A 21,746-nucleotide genomic window follows, 5' to 3' on the forward strand; every position below is an offset into this window, starting at 1 on the left:
CAAGGTTCCACAACCACCTTGGAACTTAAGAAGCCGACCGATGGCGGGATAACCATCCAACTGCTGGCTTTGAAATACACAGGCCGAAGACGGGCAGCAGCGTCTTCGGTGCGACAAAGCCAGTACTGCGGTCACCAACCCGCCTGCCCAGCGTGGTGACTATGGGCAAAACACATGAGTTCACGTTATTTTTGGCGTAAACTTGTGGAGGCCTATGTCCAGCAGTGGACTGTATAGGCTGTAATGATGATAATGATGAAAGTACTCTTCTCTAAAACACTAAGTATTAAAAATACTTATTATATTCGTTCTTTCGACTACTTTGTTCAATATACAAGTAATTGTGAATGATTATTTAGTTTTTTAAGTAAGACTTCTTTACGCACACTTGACTTGGGGAGTAAGCTGGTGAATGTGTGACGAGACCGTTACGAGAAGTGTGACCCGAGTAGAAATTTTTTCGTTTTCCTTAGAAGGACCGGACCAAGCATGCCTGATCAGGGCTAGATACTGATCACTGATCTGGACCGGACCGGGTCCTGATCCAGTATGCCTTACCATACTTGATTATATTTTACATCAGGCTAACCTTGTCTGGACCAGACCTGGTCCTGATAGAGCTTGCCGGATCTGGCATGCCTCATTCTATCCTGATCCGGTCCAGATACATTTTTTCTAGTCGGGGACCGAGCGAGGCGAAAGGAAGTTGAGAGGAAGTAAATGAAGATAGAAAGAAAGAGAGTTACGTTTCGTATATTACTGGGGGAGCTAAAGAATTTTTAGTTCTGTCGTGTAGTCTAAAGCACACTTGTTTTTTTTTTCACTCATTTATTTAAGCATACTAACAATATACCTGTGTTGTTACATTGAGATAAACAATCAATACAGTAAAGCCATTCCATATCAATAACTTACATAAGTAGCACACAATCAAATCAACTAGACAAATTAATTATCACCATACGATATTATATCGAAGGGTTGGAGGATAGTGTTAGTTCTCACCCCCTGTAATGTTATCATCGTGAACAATATGGTTGACCTTCATGTCAACTGCGTCGTATATATACATAAATTTTATAATATTGTTGAACATCTCTATATATGAAGGTTGAGGCATGTTCTAGAAGAAATATTTAACAAAATAAATCTTAACAAACACTAAGGACTATTTGTTTTTCTGTATTTGTGTTGCAATGAATAATAATTTGTTTTTAAGCATATCAAATTGGGTATATAAACTTAAATATTTGGCCTAAGCTAGAAAGAACATCTGTGTCTGGCGTTCAGAAACACACAACACGATTACAAACGCCACCTTTAGGACAACAAACTGTATTATTGTAATGTAACAGTTTTGTTGTTACCAACATGTCAAAAAAAAACATTGAATTTTCAAATTATTCTTATGTAATTAACACAGACTACAATTTAGTAATGTTGGCAGTAGCAACGATTCCGAATCGATGGTAGCTTCACATACACTACATGATTAAAAGTGTAAATTGTGTAAAGTGACGAATTATAAACACGTTTGAAGTCCACTTGAATTGGGACCAGTTTTACCGCTTGTGGATAGTTTATCCTGTACATAAGTTACAAATAGACTTTAACAGCAGGAGGTAAGATATGGATAGGCCAAGAATAATAATAGGCCAGTAAGACCTGTTTCTCCTCAATTAATAAATTAAACATTTTAGATTCACATTTACGAATAGAATTATCTCATAAATATAGTTGAGTTCGATCGTGAAAAAGAATAATATATGATAAACTTTTATCTATAGGACAAATATTGTTGTGGATAACGCTGAAACAGGCTCTTTGACTAGTTTATAAGCCATCAATATTAAAAAAAATAGTGTGCCTTAGATCTATCTCACTTAGATCTTACTCTCCTTCTTTATATCTTCACTAACTTATATCTCCCTCTCAACTTCCGTTCGCCTTGCCCGATCACACTTTTTATATCGTTCTCGTCATGATTTCACCAGCTTACTTCCAAAGTCAAGCGTGCGTACAGAAGTTTTACTTCAATGACAAATAATAAAATCTAGAAATAGGGAATAGAGTTGCTTTTTTAACCGACTTTAAAAAAGGAGGATTTTGATAATACTATTTTTGTTGGAAAGGATATACCCCAAGTGTGGTACCAAGATAAGGAAACCAGAATCTGATGATGCAATCCCAGAGAAATCGAGGGAAACCGTCAAAAATCGTAGTGACGACTAGTGCGTTTGTTAATTTTTTTCGTCTACTTACGTTGTATTACTTGTCGATGTAATTGAAGTCGGTTCTTTTCGTTTGCGAGCAAACACTTTAAGATTTCATTTTTATTGTAATAAATATTATTATTATTATTATAAATAAATAAATAAATAAAATATTAATTGATTGACAGAATTTAAACCAATCTGCAATATCATTAAAAAATGAGACTGGCTGTAACTGCGTGGGACGTATAGTATTACTATAATGTACATATTTTTTACAGTTGTAGTATCCGCACGTGCGCTCAGACGTGTCTCTTTTTCTAACCGTATTGCCAGATGTCGCGGGTACGATGCCGGAATTAGGTGAAATTAGCGAACGATGCCTATGGCTGGATATTGGCCTTTGTTGTTTTCAATACTTTTGATACGATAATAATATTTGATGTTTAAATTGTTTTGCAATATTTTGTAAAATTTAATTTTCTTTTAAAGTTAAATTTTTGCGTCAAATTTTGATACTGAATGGACTGTTTTAATTTTTTTTCTGATTGATTTTGTTCAATAATACCATTGTTTTTTGGTTTGATTTTTTTTTGAGTTTCTTGTGTAGTAGGTATGTCTTATATTGGTAGATAAGGCTGTATGGGTGTCTAGTTGTGACTAAATTGAACTAAATGAAATAAAGAAACTTCTTTCATTTAAAATCAGCTAAGTAGAAAAGTTACCAAATTAATCACGCCAGCATGGATTTTCATCCTTAGCATGACATAAAGCGATTTATATTTATTTATATATAGATATTCTTTTCCTATATAATACGATTATATAAAGCACCTACCTCAACAACTACAGATTTCTTACCAAATACTTGTTTTCCTAATCATACTTGTATGACAATTTTCTGCATGCTTTCGAATAACAAAAGAAAAAACAATTTATAACTTGCGAAATTAATTTATATGTATACTTAAAGCCTTTAAAGAGAATAACTTTCCGAATAATTTAAAATCAAAATCGATCAAAAAAAAAAAATGTCATTAATGTAGGCTTCAAAACACTTGTATTGCCATTTTACAGATTAAATTGAAGCTTCCACATACTCGAAATGTAGATTCCACAGAGAAGAAACGACAAGAAACTCCGCAGTTACTCTATTAAAAAACAAGGGCTTATCAAAGACTCGTTATTCTGAATACCATCAGTAATGGTCATCGTGTAAGTCACGGTCGGTGACCACCACATTAACATATAAACGGTGCGGTATGGCGCTAACGGTAATCAAATATGGTCAGGGTTAACTCCATATGACACGAGAATCGAACCCTACCTTGACGGTTAAACACTGAGGCTCGATATTGAAGCCTTAACACATCTTTTTGGAAGGAAACAAAGAATGTGTTATGTTAATTATTGACTAGCCCGTTGGCGCAGTTTGTAGTGACCCTGCTTTCTGTTCCGAGGGTTGTGGGTTCGATTCCCACCCCGAGTCTGGGTGTAATATAAATATTTATTTATATATATTTATATATGTATTATTTATAAGTATGTTTATCGAAAAAAAAATATGTAGCTATATACCAGTCGACTGTTACCTATAACACAAGCATTAAGTTGCTTACTTTTGGAACAGACGACCGTGTGTGTATTGTGTAGATATTTATTTATTTATTTATTTATTTATTTATTTATTTATAATTTGGGAAATCACAAGCATTGCAGACATTTTATTACTTAAATTTTAAATTATTATGCAAACCAAAACATAGTAAAATTAGAGTTAACTAAAATAATAAAAAAGTTACTACAGTTAGGCATTTACACAAATAAATCATTAAAGAAAAGTAAAGAAGAAGACTAATATTACAAAAAAATCACAACTACAAAATTATGCTGAAAGGTCACTCATATATTTTATCACATAAATGTATGTTTATAAGTTTTTTTCTTCTAAATTTTAAGTAAATCAGCCTCGCTTAAAAAATACTAAATTAATCCTCATATAATCTGAAATCTGAACTAGAAACCAAGAGGTAGAGGTCTAAAAGTAACGCACCACCTTTCGATTAAATTTTTTTTATCGAAGTCGGTCCACCCAGTCAAAAGTACTGAAGTAAATAACATACTAAAAAAAACAATCCCAATAAGAATCTCCTCGTTTTTGGAAGTCGGTTAAAAACAGGAATACAACTAAAGTTTAGTTTTAATAATAATCCTTGTAGGTGTTTTCCTATTTTTTTTTTAATTTTATGCATTTTTAAATTGTTTACACGATTATCAAAAGTCAAAGACATATTCAAAGGTCACAATTGGCTATATCGTGGGAACGGCACCACCTGTCCGTCCGTATGTCACAGCCATCTTTACTCATACCTTTCCCATAAGGCACGCTCACTCACCGTGAAACAGCCCTTAGGTAATGTATGCAAACTTTTACATATTAATAACGGGGGTGAGAAATATTTGTGACCTCTTCTTTAGTTATTAAGTACTCTTTATTTCGTAAATTTTAATGAAATTGTAATATAAATAAATGTACTTATTTAAATATAAATTTTATCATTTCAATTGACTTATTACACAAATATAATACAATAGTATTTTGTTACAACTATTAATATCTTGTAAAATGCTTTAGCATTTCTTAAATTCTGGCGGACATCAAGCGTCAATCACGATTCAATCTATAACATCCCACTGCCGGGCTAAAGCCTCTTTCTCCATGTTGAAGAAGAATTGGAGCTTAATCCAAAAAGTTCCACTGCGGATCCTCCAAGTTGTTCCACGTGCCCTTAAATTCAGTTAATTATTTCCCTTTAATTTTATAACTTTATCAGATCATTTCTTTTGGTTACATTGGCAAACCAATTAAAAAAAAAAAAAAACAACTTTGTAATACGTACTAACTCTTAAACTTTCAACAATATATATACACAAATATGTATTAACAAATTTCAAAAGAACTAATAAAAGTTTACACGAAATGTTTAAACAATCATCTCCAACCTCGATTCAGTGTAAAACGGCTCAGACACCAGGTCACAAAGAAGTCATTATGTGTTCACAATTTCGGTGATGAAGAACAAAGCGGCGTTGAACAGCCACACTCGAGGCGTGATGGCTACCGTCGTAATTGGCTTCTAAACAAACATCCGCCGGAACCCTGGCAATAAATCATCGATAGGTGATTGGATTGAGTGTCAAAGATTAGTGAGACAGAACCGCCTTGAACGATTACGAAATGTGGTTCTCAGTCATCGTCGAATCCAAGTTTTGTTTTGAATCATAATTGACTTTATTTTTTGCTTGATACGAATAATTTAATAACTAAATAGTAGCTAATGTACTCTATTTTGTTGAAATTAAGTATAAATTATGGTTGCTTTAAGTTGATTTAATCACACCTTAAGACTTTAAAAAAACATATATTCATGTATTTTGTGTAGTTTTTTTTTTTTTATAATAATAACAACATTAGCTCTTCGTCTTTCTCGGAATTTATTTTGTCATTTTATAGGAACGATCTAGAATGACTTTACCGCACATGATTGACAAATTACATTGCACCGCATATTACAGACAGATGGATTTTATAGACTTGAAATAATCTTAAAAAAGCTTGTATATACAAAATATTTAATTGAATATCTAAATAGTACATAGCTAAACAATGAATACCGTGCTTTGTTATATAAACTATACATATATACATTATATTATTAGGTACAGAAAATCACTTCTTTAAAATGAATATTGCTGTTCACCCTGCTAGAAGTCTTCACAACGGCACTGGCTCACGGTCCAGATACTGAGTCCCTCAAAAATCACCCTATAGTAGGGCTCTAAATGAAACATAGTCCTAAGGGTGTCTCCTATTGAGTTGTATTTTAGCTAAGGACGAAGTCGAAATTAAATTGATTAATATTTTTAAATACATTATTATTAACAGGATTAAAATTGAAACTGAATCGTTTGACACGTCTTTTACTCCATTAGTCTATGATCAAGCTTCGCCCGCGCATCAACGCATTTCGCCAATCAACTCGATCTCGCCGTGGCTTATTGGCTCCTAACCTATTTTTTTATTTTATTACACATAATAGTTTTATTTGAACAGAACCTTATAATGGTTATAATTATATGAATAAGAGAATTAAGGAGTTCGTCTTTATTATCTGTATCAGATGATGAGAGGGGCTGCTTAGATACAAAAATATAAAGAAACACTGCTAAAATAATTAAATGTAAGTACAAAAAAGAATAAATAATACAAAAGTCTTTATGACACCAAACAAACAAATTACATTAACAGCTTTCGCAAAATCACGTCCGATGTTTAAAATATTAAATAGTAAGACATGCAGGTGCTATTGTTCGCTACAATAAAACCTGCAAGTGTAAATATTGTTTTATTATTAAATTTGGAAGAAGTTTTTATTATTAATTTTTGAATATATATATATTCTTTATTGCACTTAAAATTTTTGTACAGTTATGTACAAATTTAGTTAGCAACGGTGGACTTGTCTCTAGAAGAGCTCTCTTCCAGCCAACCTGTGATAGTGAGAACTAATGTTACATAGCAGGCTAACAAAGTGCAGTAATGTAGATAATATACAGATTCTTGACAATGAGAAGCTAATTAAATAATATTCAATTATTTAATAATTTTTTCAAAATAATTTATTTAATTATTTAGTATTTTATTTTATATTTTAAGAACTATGAATAACTTTATTGGTTAAAAAAACTATTTGACATTGTGTGATTAATTTAATATTACGCTTTTTTGACATTATATGTTTTAAGCTACAAAATATAACATATTATGCCCATATAGTCCACTACTGGGAAAAGGGCTAAGCTTAATACAGCACAATACTGGCTGACTGACAATTTAACTAATATAAGCAGCGATCGCAATCAGCTTCGTATAATAACAAGCGAAATATAATAACGCAAACCCAGAATAAAGACAAAAATTTGTGCAAATACCATAAACGGGAATCGAAACCATCGTTGAGGGTAAAATCGACCACTTTACCAGGTAAAGAAGTATATCTACAATGAGAATTGATTCGAATTCCAAGTTTCTCTATAATACAAACTTCGTAAGTATAGCAGTGAACGCGTTAACGAGGGATGAAAACCAACAAACAAACAAACATAATTCATTGTTTACACGGCGCGCCGGGCGCCAAGTTTTACCAAATGTCTATAATCGGGAATCGAACTCACTATGCACCCAATAATCACGTAATAGCATCGTTCCGAAAAAATATTTTGGACAAATTATCAAAAATAATGATCGATCGCCGCCTACCTCGGTCCTGTTTTGATTTTGTTTGTAAAAGATTAATTTTTTCGATAGTTTGCGATGACCCTTTATCTCGTTATGGTATCCTAGTAATAATAATATAATATTACACAATATAACCTTAAAAATTATTAGACAAACTCATATTTTATCGTAGAGTTATGGATTACATTATAATCCTCTTTCAAATCTTGTATTATTTGTATTTAATAAGAACAGCGCGACTAAGTCCAAACCTTTGTCATTTGTACGATCAAGTCTCTCACTTGTCGATAAAAATAGTTGACTGTGCTACACGGTAAAGTATATAAAACTTATGTTTTAACATAATAATACTAATGCTTATGTAACCTGTTAAACAAATAAATGATATAGAGTAAAAATAAATAAATCGCTGCACACTCAACGGCCCCCGGTAGGATTTTCTTCCTTGTCGGGGATCCAGAGACACACAAGCACAAACGCCCAGACCACGACAAATATCTGCATTAATTATCCGACTTTTAAGTTTGCAGTAGTCTGATCGGGGGAAGTACCTGAATACCGCTCTAAGTTATAGTCTTGTGTGTCCGTGGTGAGTAGTAAAATTGCCGAAGCTCGTAAGAGATCCTGTGATCGGCAACGTGCTTGCAATGCGAACGTTTGTTTTAATGTTAAACTAATCTGTAATAATCTCCAAAATACACGGAATCCAAAATCCAAAATACACGGAATAAAATATTAAACATCAATACTACGGAAACTACCCTCCCTTTTATGTGAACAATATCTGTCTAATTAGGTGTTCAAATTAGGTGCATCATTAAAAGCTTAGCAAATACACGCTGTAGTCTCTATGATATTATTTATAATATTACAAAAAAAAAAAACCAAAAAGTTTTAATGTATACGAAAAATATATATAATCAAATTTGAGCTTTATGTTTATAGCTTACAGTTTATTTTAGTATGGAGGGATTAGGTTATAGAAAGGTGCTCCGGTCCTTGCGGTTTGCGACAAAGACATTTTTTTCTATTCTCCTTGACCGGCGCCTGCGCACTGACTTGCGTATCTGTGGTTCCGATTGTCAAATTATGCGGTGATTTTGAAAAGGGAATGCAAATAATATTTCTAGAAGTAATTATTAATGTCGATTTTTGAATTATCGTTTTTGACAGTTGTAACCGACCCTCGTGTGCGGGTTTGTTTGTTTGCTTTTTTTTTGTGATAGAAAATTTATTTACATTTATAATAAAATGGTTTAAAAAAGTAATTATATATTCGGAGTAATTTTGTGATCCGTTTACGCTTGTGCTAACAGTTGTTTTTTTTTCTGTGCGACTTATATACCCATGTTTGTAGATACAACTAATCAAAAACGAATATGCATATGTAGGATACTTTTGTAATAGGTTCATATTTATACTTTTGTCATTTATTTTTCTCATCATCATCATCATCACAGCAGCCTTTCGCGGTCCACTACTGGACATAGGCCTCCACTAGCACACACGCCAAAAATGCCGTGAACTCATGTCGCACCTTTAATAAAACAAAGATGTAAGTCAAAATTTGTGGATTTGGAGATTTTACAATAAAACCCGTCTTCGTCGCGTAAAGAATAGTTAGACTTCGACTCCGGCGTTTTAACTATAAGATACAGAGAGATACGCGACTGTTGCTCTCTTTTCTATCAACTGGAACTGACAAGTCAGTTCTTATAAAGTGGCGTGATTCAGAGATGCACCGGCAGTGAGCGGAGATTGAAGTGCTGCTGTTTTGAGTAACATCAAATAATTCGATATTAGATTAAAAGGGATTTAAAATAAAAAGATGATTTTTTTTATACTTCATTCTCTCAGAAAACGCATTTGATAATGATGTGTAACATTTGGATTTACTTCGGTTTTGTTTTAAAAATTCACAAATTTTACAAAGTTAACGCCTAACACTTCAGTTTCATATTGAAATATATGCCTTAGTTGTTGGAGTAATTGTTTAAGTATCACTTTATTGTAATAAATAAGGCTATTTATAAAAGTCACTTTTGTTTACTTCTTTTTATTATTTAGAATGACGAAAGATTAGTAAAAACTTTCAACATTAATTCCCTTTTCGTGTAAAAGTTAAGAATAACTTGTAACTTTTGTGCTTATTTGTATACGTTTTGAAAATGGTTTCGTCTTAGAGCTCACAATTTTTTTTAAGTTTAATACCACATTCAGAAACTGAACACCACAATGAAGAGTTACAGCGTATCGAGCGTAAAAGTTATAAGATAAACATAATAGTGTATCATTACAACCTATACAGTCCACTGCTGGACATAGGCCTCCACAAGCTTACGCCAAAAATAGCGTGAACTTACGTGTTTTGCCCATAGTCACCACGCTGGGCAGGCGGGTTGGTGACCGCAGGGCTGGCTTTGTCGCACCGAAGACGCTGCTGCCCGTCTTCGGCCTGTGTATTTCAAAGCCAGCAGTTGGATGGTTATCCTGCCACCGGTCGGCTTTTTAAGTAATATAATACTAGTGTAATACCTAAGTTATAATTTTTTTTCTTCATCTGATTACTGTAATAAATGTGAAAGTTTATGAGGATGACGTATGGATGGATGATTGTTACTCTTTTATGGCAAAACGACTGAATAGATCATTGTCATTCAACAATGCTGCTATTTTGACGTTAAATAATTATGATTATTATTCATCCTTAAAATATACTACAGTGTTATGAATTATTGTTATTTTAGACTAAAGAAGTTATGCAGGTTGAAGAGGAAAATCAACAAAATACATATATCTCCAGAGCCCAAAAATGTAACTGCAGAGCTGACGAAAATGATGACACCGACTCAATATTTTACTGTCACTTATGAGTTGACGAGAAAAATGACACCTAAATAATAGTAGCCATTTACAGTCCTCTAGTTCGTCTTCAAGATCATCTTCATCTAGTTCCGATTCATCTAGCTCATCATCGTCAAGCTCTTCTAGCTCATCTTCATCCAGTTTTTCAAGCTCCAATAGTTCAATGCCTACCCAAAACCCTGCCCCACAAAACGTTACAACGGATTGTGAAGAAAAGACGTCTTACACCAATTCACCACAAAATACTGAGCAAAATATGAGCAAATTCAGCTGAGAGAGCGACGAAATTACAATAGTGTGGCCAGTTACAATATTTCTCCAGTATAATACACAGATCTAAGTGACGTCGACCTGAGTGACGACGATACACTGTAGATTTTAATACGTTGTTTAATAAGCCTGTCAACAGAAGAAATTTTATGTTTGAAAATCAAAGTTCTTTTGACTCTGACTGCAATAATAAACCAAATATTTGTCAGTCAGTTCAGCCTATTGCAATGCACTGCTGGACATAGGCCTCCCCAAGTTCGCGCTAGACATCCCGGTTTCCGCAATCCTCATCCAGCTTACACCGGCAATCTTAGGTAGATCGTCGGTCCAACGGGCCAGAGGACGTCACACACTGTGTTTGCCAAGACGCGTCTGCTCCAATAGCCACCGGTCCTGCGCCACAGATGACCAGCCCACTGTCACTTCAACTTGCTAATTCTGTGGGCTATATCGGTTACTTTCGTTCTCTCGCGGTAGTCTCGTTTCTAATCCTATCTTTGAGGGAAACCCCAAACATGGCCAATTCCATTGCACGTTGAGGGACTTTATATTTGTGGACCAGTCCCTTCGTCAGTGTCCATGTCTCGGCTCGGTATGTTAACACAGGCAGGACGTATTGCTCGAAGACTTTTGTCTTCAAGCATTGCGGAATCTTCGAAGTGAAGACTCGACGAAGCCTGCCAAATGCCGCCCAGCCCCACCGAATCCTCCTATCGGCCTCCTTCTCAAAGTTGTTGCGGCCTAGTTGGATAGTATGGCCTAAGTAAATATAATCCTAAACAATTTAGAGAAGGGTACCATCGACCGATACCTGTCTCGGTATGACTTGGTTGTTAGACATAACTTTCTTTTTGTCCAAGTTCATACAGAAAACGACACGTCGGGAGGACTCGTTTAGACCGGCTAGCATTTGGCCTAACTCATCTAACGTGTCCGCAAAGATGACGATATCGTCGGCGAAACGAAGGTGAGAGATGTATTCACCGTTGACATTGATGCCTTGTTCAAGGTCTTAAAGATATCCTCCAGCGCAGTGGTAGACAGTTTCGGTGATATTACATCTTGCTGTCTTACCCCAGGCCGCAGGGAAATAGGTATTGTTCTCTGGTCCTGGACATGAACGGTCATCGTCGTTGCGTCGTACATACATCTCAGTACCACGATATATCGCCAGTCGATATGACATCTCTGCAGAGAGTCCAGGACAGCCCAGGTCTCGACACAGTTGAAGGCTTTCTCGCAGTCCACAAATTCCATACACAGCGGCTGATTATATGTCTCTGTCTTTTGGATAATCTGTCGAACAGTATGGATGTGGTCTACGGTGTTGTAGCCATTTCGAAACCCAACCTGCTCTGGTGGTTGGAATTCGTCGAGTCTTATGGCGAGACGATTCAAATGTGCAGAAAATATTGATTCCGACGGTATTTAACTTAGGGTTTCACCAACCAAAAACAGGTCAGTGTGATCTATGTGTATCATTTGATAATTCAAACAATGAGCAAAAACAAGATGATAGACATTATAAGAAAGAAGAGACTGCTGATTTTTATACTATTTACTAGCTGACCCCGCAAACTTTGTTTTGCCATATATGTTATTAAACCCCTTAATCCCCCCCCCCCCTTTAACTTAGGGGTATGAAAAATAGATGTTGTTCGATTCTCAGACCTACCCGATATGCACACAAAATTTCGTGTGAATCGGCCTAGCCGTTTCGGAGGAGTTTAACTACAAACACCGCGACACGAGAATTTTATATATTAGATTATTTGTGGTTAGTAATTATTTGTGATTTTAGGAGATATTTACTAGAGACTAATTATACCTAATTCTTATAATAGTGTATGTTTTTGTTTTGTTTAAAAAACAATATTTGTAGCCATAAAGAGATATATAAATATGAGATGATTAATAAAAATTTGTTTAATTTAAAAAAAAAGGTGATAAATTTCAGTTTTCGTTTTGTAAAAAAATGATACATTAATACATACAACGTCATAATTACAATTAAATAATCATAAAACGAAACATTGTGATTTATTTTTAAAACTTTTTGTTATGTTTTAATACTAAAGAGAATTTTTTTGAAATACTACCTAAAATATTAAGTAATTTTTGGCATAAAGAGATTTAAGTCGGAACTTTTTTTTCATCTCCATTTTACAGCTATTATAGACTGTAACACAGTTGTTTTTCTATTATTCTATTAATCTCTGTACTTTAAACTACTGATATCAATAGTAAAAGTCATTAAGAGCATTACAAATAATTGGTAATTTTTAATCAAACACAATGCGGAAAAAGTGCTAAACTTCAAACGCCAATTCCCACAATTTGCGATTTTTGAGTTACATCTTTGTTTTATTAAGGGTGCGATGTGTTTTGCCCATAGTCACCACGCTGGGCAAGCGGGTTGGTGACCTGAACGAGACGGTGAGTGAGGTGGTGGCTGCTGCCCGTCTTCGGCCTATGTATTTCAAAGCCAGCAGTTGGGCGGTTAACCCGCCATCGGTCGGCTTTTTAAGTTCCAAGGTGGTAGTGAAACTGTGTTATCCCTTAGTCGCCTCTTACGACACCCACGGGAAGAGAGGAGGTGGCTATGTTCTTTGATGCCGTAACCACACAGCATCGTTGTCGTTTATTTTTCTATAACAGATAAAATAAAATAAAAAAATAATTAAATGCAGTAATGAAAAAAAAACAACATTTTTTTTTCTTACGTAAAACGCTCTACTTACCACCAAATCCACCAAGGTTGTTAACAATACTGGATCAACAATTATATTTATTAAAACCGATGCCACAAGAAACAGCTACTTTTTAAACGTATTATATTAAAAAACCTAATTTTTGAGACAACCTCCTTTGTGGTACATCGCGTGATCTCTCAGCACACGAATGGACCTATTCATCGGGATTCTTTTCACCCGTGGCAAGGGCGAGTTACCGTTCACTGGGATATAAAGAATATGTAGTCTATATATGTATGTATGACCCACTTTTATGATGAAATGACAAAAGTTTGTAAACAGTTAAATTGTATGATTGGAAAATAAAGTTTAAAAAACGCATTGTGTGTGACGTTTTAGCGGGATTTGGTCTCGAAGTGACAAACTCAGGTAACGTACAAAGTTTTATATAGCAACATATAGTAACTGCACATAACATTAGGTACATTACAAACTCGGGTAACATACCAAGTTTGACTTTAGTTACGTAAACGAAGTAAAGAAATGTAGCTTACATGTAATTACATTGTGGGTCGAAAGGAAAAAAATCCGGGGAAAACCTCCCGGTAATCTTTTTGATATATGTCTAATACGAAATATATGGCTATCACGTATTTCACAGGATTGATAATGACCGCTGGAGTAGTGGTAACTCGCAGCTTGTTTACAAACAATCAAGATATTTGGCGTAAACTTGAAAAGACCTATGCTCAGCAACGGAATACGATAGGCTGATCTCATACATATAGAGCGTAATGTTTTATATTGCCTTATTGCCTTTATGTATTTCGAAAGGAGAGAGAGGAGGTCTACCGGGTCAAAAGTTCTGATGTAACATACATAAAAAAAAAATACAGTCGAATTGAGAACCTCCTCCTTTTTTGGAAGTCGGTTAAAAAAACAGTGTGCTTTAGACCACACGACTGAAGTAAAAGTATTTGTTCTGCACAATAGACCTGTACTGTGTCTTAGATGTAAGAAACGTAACTGGCTAAGAGAGAAGGAGAGAAAGAAAATGTGTGCCCGCACTTCTCTCTTTTGCTCCGTTCGCCTCACCCGATCACACTTTTCGTAACACTCTCGTCACGCATTCACCAGCTTACTCGACAAGTCAAGCATGCGTGAAGAAGTTTTACTTCAAAAAGTGTATGTCACACGACGAAGTGGAACTTCTGAAAAGTCGTAGGAAGGTAGGCCGTTGCGATTTATTCTATCGACGATAATCACGGTCTTGTGAAAAAGGTCGTAAACGCCAAACAAAACGCGTCGCTTACGCTTTTTGAGCGGTAATGTATATCTATCTTCGCTCCTATACATTTATGTGTTTGTTACTTTATCGCAACGCATTTTCGTTTCATCGAGTTTCAAATCACAACGATTTTAAAGAAAATTCAGTTCAATATAAAAATGAATTACATATAATAGTGTACGGAACCATCTGTTTCATGATCACATGCCAAGTCTGTTAAGCAACTGTTTGTGTTTTGATTTCTAATGAAGGCACTATATATATAACTCACCCGTAAAGCATTCTGCGTACTAGCGTTTTTTAGTGACGTTTTACTGCACAAACTAAACTAACGATCAGCTTTAAGTCTATACGTTAACACGAATGGCACTTTTTATACTACAAAGTTGGTAAATAAACCGTACGGACAGACTTATTTTATATATCTAGGTTGGCAAACAAGCGTATAGCCCACCTGATGGTAAGTGATTACCGTAGCTTAGACGTCTGCAACACTTAAAGCATTGTACGCACGTTGGCGACCCTATCCGCAATTCTCCCCAGAAGCTCTGTTTAACTTACTCACAAACAGGAACACAACACTGCTTGAATCCTGTATTATTTAGTTGTGATCTTCCGTAAGGTCAAGGTGCTACCCCAGTCGGGCTGTTCTACATATTGAGCAGGAAATTTCCTGTTGTGCCCGACCTCAGTTAAAGACTAATGGTAAGCGAATACTGTAATCTATGTACATCTGCAACACCATAAGCATATAAAGCGCGTTGCCGATGTAACTCCGACCCTTCCCAGGAACTCTGGCCACCTTACTCACCAAAGGAACACATTACACGTAATTCTTTCATTGAGCTGTAATCTTCTGTAAAGTTGAGTTACTTCAACAATCAAAATACTCCAACATTTTATTTTAGTCTTATGTCTTCGTCTAAATCTTCATAATAGTGGGACTTGAATAAATAAGTGTACAAAACCAGGAATAGTCAGTTTAGATATCTTGAAACGCATAGTCTGTAAAAGGCTTAACGTGTGTTTGTAAACATTGATAGCTCGCGGCTAAAATCAACACCTCTGTTCTGTTCTTAAATTTGATATAATTTGACCAATCTCACAAAATTATAATAATTGATTTAGATTCACTTAGTTTGATTGTGGCCGATCGATTTCAAAACAATCGAGATAATTATAAAAATAATAATAAAAAATAATCACTCTTCTACCTTCGATTACTGCTCCTTGTTTTGTATTTGTAAACCCATCTTATTCCTGCACTATTACTTGCATTGACCGAGTTATTGTACGTAGCCTAAAAGCGACATGTACTATATCTGGGCTATCAAATCAGAAGTGCCTGAGTGCCAGCGCGTTCAAAAACCAACAAACAAACTTTTCAGCTATATAATATTAGCCCAGTTTTAGAATTTATAATCAGCGAAACTCAATAAGGTTGACTGCTATCATACGATGCGTAAAATTTTCGAGCGTTAGGAAAAATGTGATCAGGTGAGGTGAACGGAAGTTAAGAGGGAGATATACGTTAGTAAAGATAGAAAGAGAGTTACGTTTTTTATATTAGTTACTGTAGTGGCTAAAAAAGTTTTACTTCATTCGTGTGGTCTAAAACACACTCGTTTTTTTGTTTGTCATACATTATTTTAAGTCGAGATTCGTATTATTTATTTTGCACACCCGTGTGTCGCACATAAAATATTTAAGAACATTAATCTTGTAATCAGAAATCTTTAAAGATAATTGTATTCTTAATTTAAGAAATATATTTTTAAAACCATAATCCTATAATAAATATATTTTTACACAATAGCAGTACAAAGAAATGAACTAGAGGACATATCTTCCGCGTTCCATGGTATGTGATACCGCTATCACAATTATCTTGACTCAATGACATTCTTGATAAAATGGTCACTGGTCATCCTAACTGACTGTGACGTAACTGAACTCGGCGTGACGAGTCGAGATATCGCGTATTCGCTTATAGAAGTGTAGTTGTAAAGTAGAAACGTAATTAGGAGCCAATTAAAGTAGTAAAAACAAAACAATTACAGTGAAAAACTTCTTGTACCTGCTGTTCTTGATTTCAAATTGTAATAATATCTACATATTAATATTGTGCTGATTGAAGAATGTGCCTCCTAAATAACGCTAAAATAATAAAATATGTACGAAACGCGTGCAAAATGCAAATAAGTTGAAATCAAAATCAAAAATATATTTATTCAAATCAAAAGCACTTTCGAATCGTTATTTTAAAAATTATAATTATTATTATTTTTAAAAGTGAAGCTAGCACCGGTTCGGAAAGCAGATTCCGCAAAAAACCGGCAATAAACTCCATAGTTCCTCTTCTAAAGAAAATATAAAAACTGTGTTTTTATACAAATTTGGTAATCTTCCATAAAATACAGGGTTACTCAGTACTCACATTTTTATCATTTACGTAATCCTGCACCGAATAATAAGCTTTAGTAATTAATTTCTCTTTAATAAAAAATATTGTGTACTTATATTATTGTTATGTGCGTGTATATTTATACCTATATATATTATTTAATAGTTAATGTATATAATTTTTTTGTATTATTTTTATCTTATTTTGTTCGATGTACGTTTATTATACACCACCTACTTATTTCTTTTTTTTCCCCTTAATCCTAACCCTAAGGTTGCCTGGAAGAAATCGCTACCGAGCGATAAGGCCGCCTCATTGTGCATTATACTTTTTCTTTACAATTCTGTATTAAATTACTCTATGCGGTGTACAATAAAGAATAAATAAATAAATAAATAAAATAAAATTTTTAAATTTATTCTCAAAAAATTCAATATCGTCTGTGGAATTTTTCGAATAATCGATGACATCTTATTTTGCGTTAATATGTCATTATTGTTTGTAAAGATGCTCTAACTATTGATTGAGAAAAAAAATACAGTGAAATGTAATGGCATCTGAGACACACAACCAGCTGTAGATAACTTTTCAAAACCGTTACACTGAATTATTTGGCATTTTTATTGTTAATAAATGCTTCATTAATACATTTCCGTGATTATAACACTTGCAACAATGCAATATCAAGAACTCTGTGATCAACAACAAAGTATGATAAACCTAACCTAACCTGTTTTACACTTCAATATTAGTGTTATAATAATGAAACTTTGAAAAGTAATATTCGCAAACGCTAACAATTTATAAATAATTTTGAACTAGTATAATATCTTTTGGCGCGTTAGGGCAAAATGATGAGAGTATATTTTTACGATGCGCGCGCACACCGTCACGACAAAAACCGACACCCTGAAGTTAGCTAGTCAACACACACACTTTTTTTTTATTTTCTAATTTATTTTAAATACAAGTCAATCTCTGTCAATTTATATTTATCGGAAATGGTCTATTGTAGCAAAATGACTATAATTCCAGCACCATAAACCCCACAAGACGATATGTGATGCGTCAAATTTTACAGCTACCGACACCGCCCTGTTATTATACAAATTGTTCTTTTGTATATTTGACAACAATTTTCACTAAACGCTCTATTTTTTATAACATTTCGCGAACCTATAGTCGCCTATCTACAAGAGTTGATACATTTTTTATCTTAATATATATAAATCTCGTGTCACAATGTTTGTCCGCGATGAACTCTTAAACTACTTAACCGATTTTAATCAAATTTGCACACCGTGTGCAGTTTGATCCAACTTGAAAGATAGGGTATATTTTGTTTTGATATATGTAATTATTATATTTAAGAAAAAAAATAAGGCGATACGAAGTTTGCTAGGTCAGCTAGTAGTATTATAGTGACTGGTGCTATTATTAAGATGTAGGAAAGAATATTGAAGGATATTGTGTTTGTCACTCACGTAGATTATATCGCTTGAAACGGTGAACTTCGATTTGTTCAAGCTTACAACAATTAACGGCAATATTGCTTTTTAAATTTGACTAAAACTGATACTCATACGATTATGGCTCAATATTAAATAGATAATAAAAAAAACCTATTTTAAAAGATATTGATCGATATTTCGTGTGTTAGTAATCCAAATTATCGCGATATACAAGCGTGATGAAACCAAGATTTTAAGCGGTTACCGTAACCTATAAACATGTACAACAAAAGAAGTGGAACATGTACGTTGCCGGCTCTAACGCATAATAATTAGGTACTATTAGGTCATAGAGAGAGCATGTGTGCGTCAAACTTATATTGAACTACATTATGTAAGAAATATCTTTACAAATATAGGGCGCAGAGAGACCTGCGCGAGCTGGTGACAGCTGACTGGCGCGAGATAGCTCTGGACTTAGATCGCTGGAGACTTGTGGTGTCGGAGGCCAAGATCTACTAATCGGTCGCTGAGATAGAGGAGTAAGTACGTAATTAAATAGGTTGTTATGTGTTGTTTATATTTGTTATATGGAGGCTCAACGTCGATATCACAAAGATTTTATAAATTCAAACATCAATACGTTAAGAAAACTTATTGTCACACATACGCTAATTTTTACTAAAAAAATTTTGAAGTAAAACTTATTTACGAGAGCGTTACGAAAAATGTGATTGGGTGAGGCGAACGGAGCAAGAGAGAGAGAGTTGCGAGCACACGTTTTCTTTCTCTCTTTCTCTCATAGCCAGTTACGTTTCGTATATCTAAGACACAGTCCGGGCCTCTTGCGCAGGCCTATTGCTAAAAAAAAAAATTTACTTCAGTCGTGTGGTCTAAAGCACACTTGTTTTTTATTTAGTATCAAGACATTTAAGTAGTCTATAATTAAATATAGCTCGATACCAAAACTAGGGATCATTAGTCGAAACCTACGTCTTTCCACCGTTCCATCTCCGCTTACAGAATCACTTAGGAATCCTTAATTTCCGCCAACATAGCCCCCGTGTGTGGCCCGCATTAAATTAACATAATCATACGAATTTTGATAACATTATAAGGTAAATTTGGGAATCTGTATCTTTATGAATACGGTCTGGCTATTGTCTTCGAACAGTAAGGCTTAGATTAATTGAGTGATTATGTTATATTGATAACCTCCTTCTATAATCGCTAGCAATTTTTCATTTAGACAATTTGTTAAATATATTAATTTAATTTTTGGGTATTAAGTTAATGATTACAAAAATTTTGGTTGGTTTTTTAGGTCTGAAGAAAAATGGGTTAGTCGATTTCTTAGGTATAGCGCGCGCCTTAGCAGAAATTGTGAATTCATTATTTCACTTATTAAATAACTAGCTGCGCCCGCGACTTCGTCCGCGTAGAATTTGACAAAAAGTTATTGTTTCGTTTGCAGAATTATAAAATATATAAATTTCTAAAATAAAGGTAGGCTAAGTTACTCCTTATTACATCAGTTATCTGCCAGTGAAAGTCCCGTCAAAAGCACTACAGTCGTTTCAGAGATTACACGGAACAAACAGACAGACAGACAAAAATTGTAAAAAATGTATTTTGGTATATGTACCGTGTATATATGTATCCATATGCGTTTAGTAAAAACCATTTATTTTAATGTTAGAAACAGACACACCAATTTTATTTATTTGTATAGATATATAACGCTTCAGCCTGTAATATCCCACTACTGGGCATAGGCCTCTTTCCCCATGTAGGAGAAGGATCAGAGCTTAATCCACCACGCTGCTCCAATGCGGGTTGGCGGATATATTCCCTACTATGAGTAACGATCGCTATCAGGTGTACATGATAACAACCGGGACCGACGGCTTAACGTGCTCTCCGAGGCACGGTGGGGAGACCCACAAGGACTGCACAAACATCCAGACCACGGCAAACACCTGTATGGCCAATACAAATGTTTGTCATGTGCGGGGATCGAACCCGCAACCGCCAGCGCAACGAGTACAATCCATGGCTGTAACCGTTGCGCCAACGCGGCGTCGGCATTGTATAGATAGATATATACCTAGATAAATTTACTAATTCTTATCTGAAGTATAAGATTTCTAAGAAATAAAAGTTTAAAAAATATTATTTTTAGCCCGCTACCAGAACTCCATGTTATTTCCTTTTTTTTTAATTGTTTCTCTTCACAACCACTGCTAAGTACCAGAAATTTCAATTTATTAAATAAAGTAACGGCTGCTAGGAGCCTATTTTACCGCCAACTAATAAAGTCTCTGATAGTTAATTTGTACTTGTATGCAGATAAACTTTAATTAAACTCTACAGGAGTCTAAATTAGTTCAGGAAATGCGAGATAATTCTTTTTGTTATATAACTACACAACATATTATATAATATTAATATGAAAATACATGACTTTCTATGTAATTTCGTTATATGCTCCAAATCCATACAGCGCAACGATTTCCTTCAAGATAGTCAAAATAGTTAACTTTTTTCCCTGACTAATTCAGTTTGACAGTCGGAAGTCGACCCGGAACATATAACGGGTCAACCCTTGCGCCGCGGATACAGTTACAATCGGCCCCATGCTTTTTGTGGTCTAGCAGATTATTACGCCCGACTTACTTCTATATCCCGTTACTATTTAAAATGTTTTGATTGCGGTATTACGTTTGAGGTTCGAGAATTTGAGATGGCTTATAAATTTTGTCATAATTGTAGCGTTTTAAAAACATTTATATTACGAGTTATATTTACCTTAGAATGTGCGTTTGTGAAGTTACTTAGACTTATTTTTAAATTTGGTTACAATTTATACAATTCTTGGTAAGAACAATAGGAACAACTTAAAATAATCTTGAAATACTTTTTTTATTTTAGACTAAATTAGAAATAAAGTAAAAAGAGCACTGAATTTAACATATATTAAGTAAAATCATTCACTCGTAAATATTTTATACTCATGTATTATATTTTTCAAATAAATCAAAATATATTTATCTATAAAATTAAATTAAAGCTAAAAAAAATTTAAAACACAAGCTTTTATTTTAAATGCGCTAAAAAGAATAAATTTAAGATTTCCTTTAAATTAAACTTTCCTCTTCTAACTAATTTCTAAAATAAACTGTCCTTTATAAATACAATAAGTCTTAAAATTATAAAATTAAAATCATCAGATCAAGTTATTTAATTTCCTTGTTAATCTATAA

At 34.2% G+C, this 21,746-nt stretch overlaps 1 long non-coding RNA gene across 1 annotated transcript; it reads right to left on the bottom strand.

Annotated features, from left to right (window-relative positions):
* Positions 1-444: 444 nt before the first annotated feature.
* Positions 445-12,837, bottom strand: LOC123658101. Its single transcript, XR_006743832.1, has 3 exons — positions 12,828-12,837; positions 1,818-1,822; positions 445-510 (listed from the first exon to the last, which is right to left on the bottom strand). It is a non-coding gene; the product is annotated as an uncharacterized LOC123658101 (long non-coding RNA).
* Between the last annotated feature and the right edge of the window lie 8,909 nt (positions 12,838-21,746).

Source organism: Melitaea cinxia, chromosome 11, assembly GCF_905220565.1.
Source record: "Melitaea cinxia chromosome 11, ilMelCinx1.1, whole genome shotgun sequence".
In the NCBI taxonomy this organism is placed as follows: Eukaryota; Metazoa; Arthropoda; class Insecta; order Lepidoptera; family Nymphalidae; genus Melitaea; species Melitaea cinxia.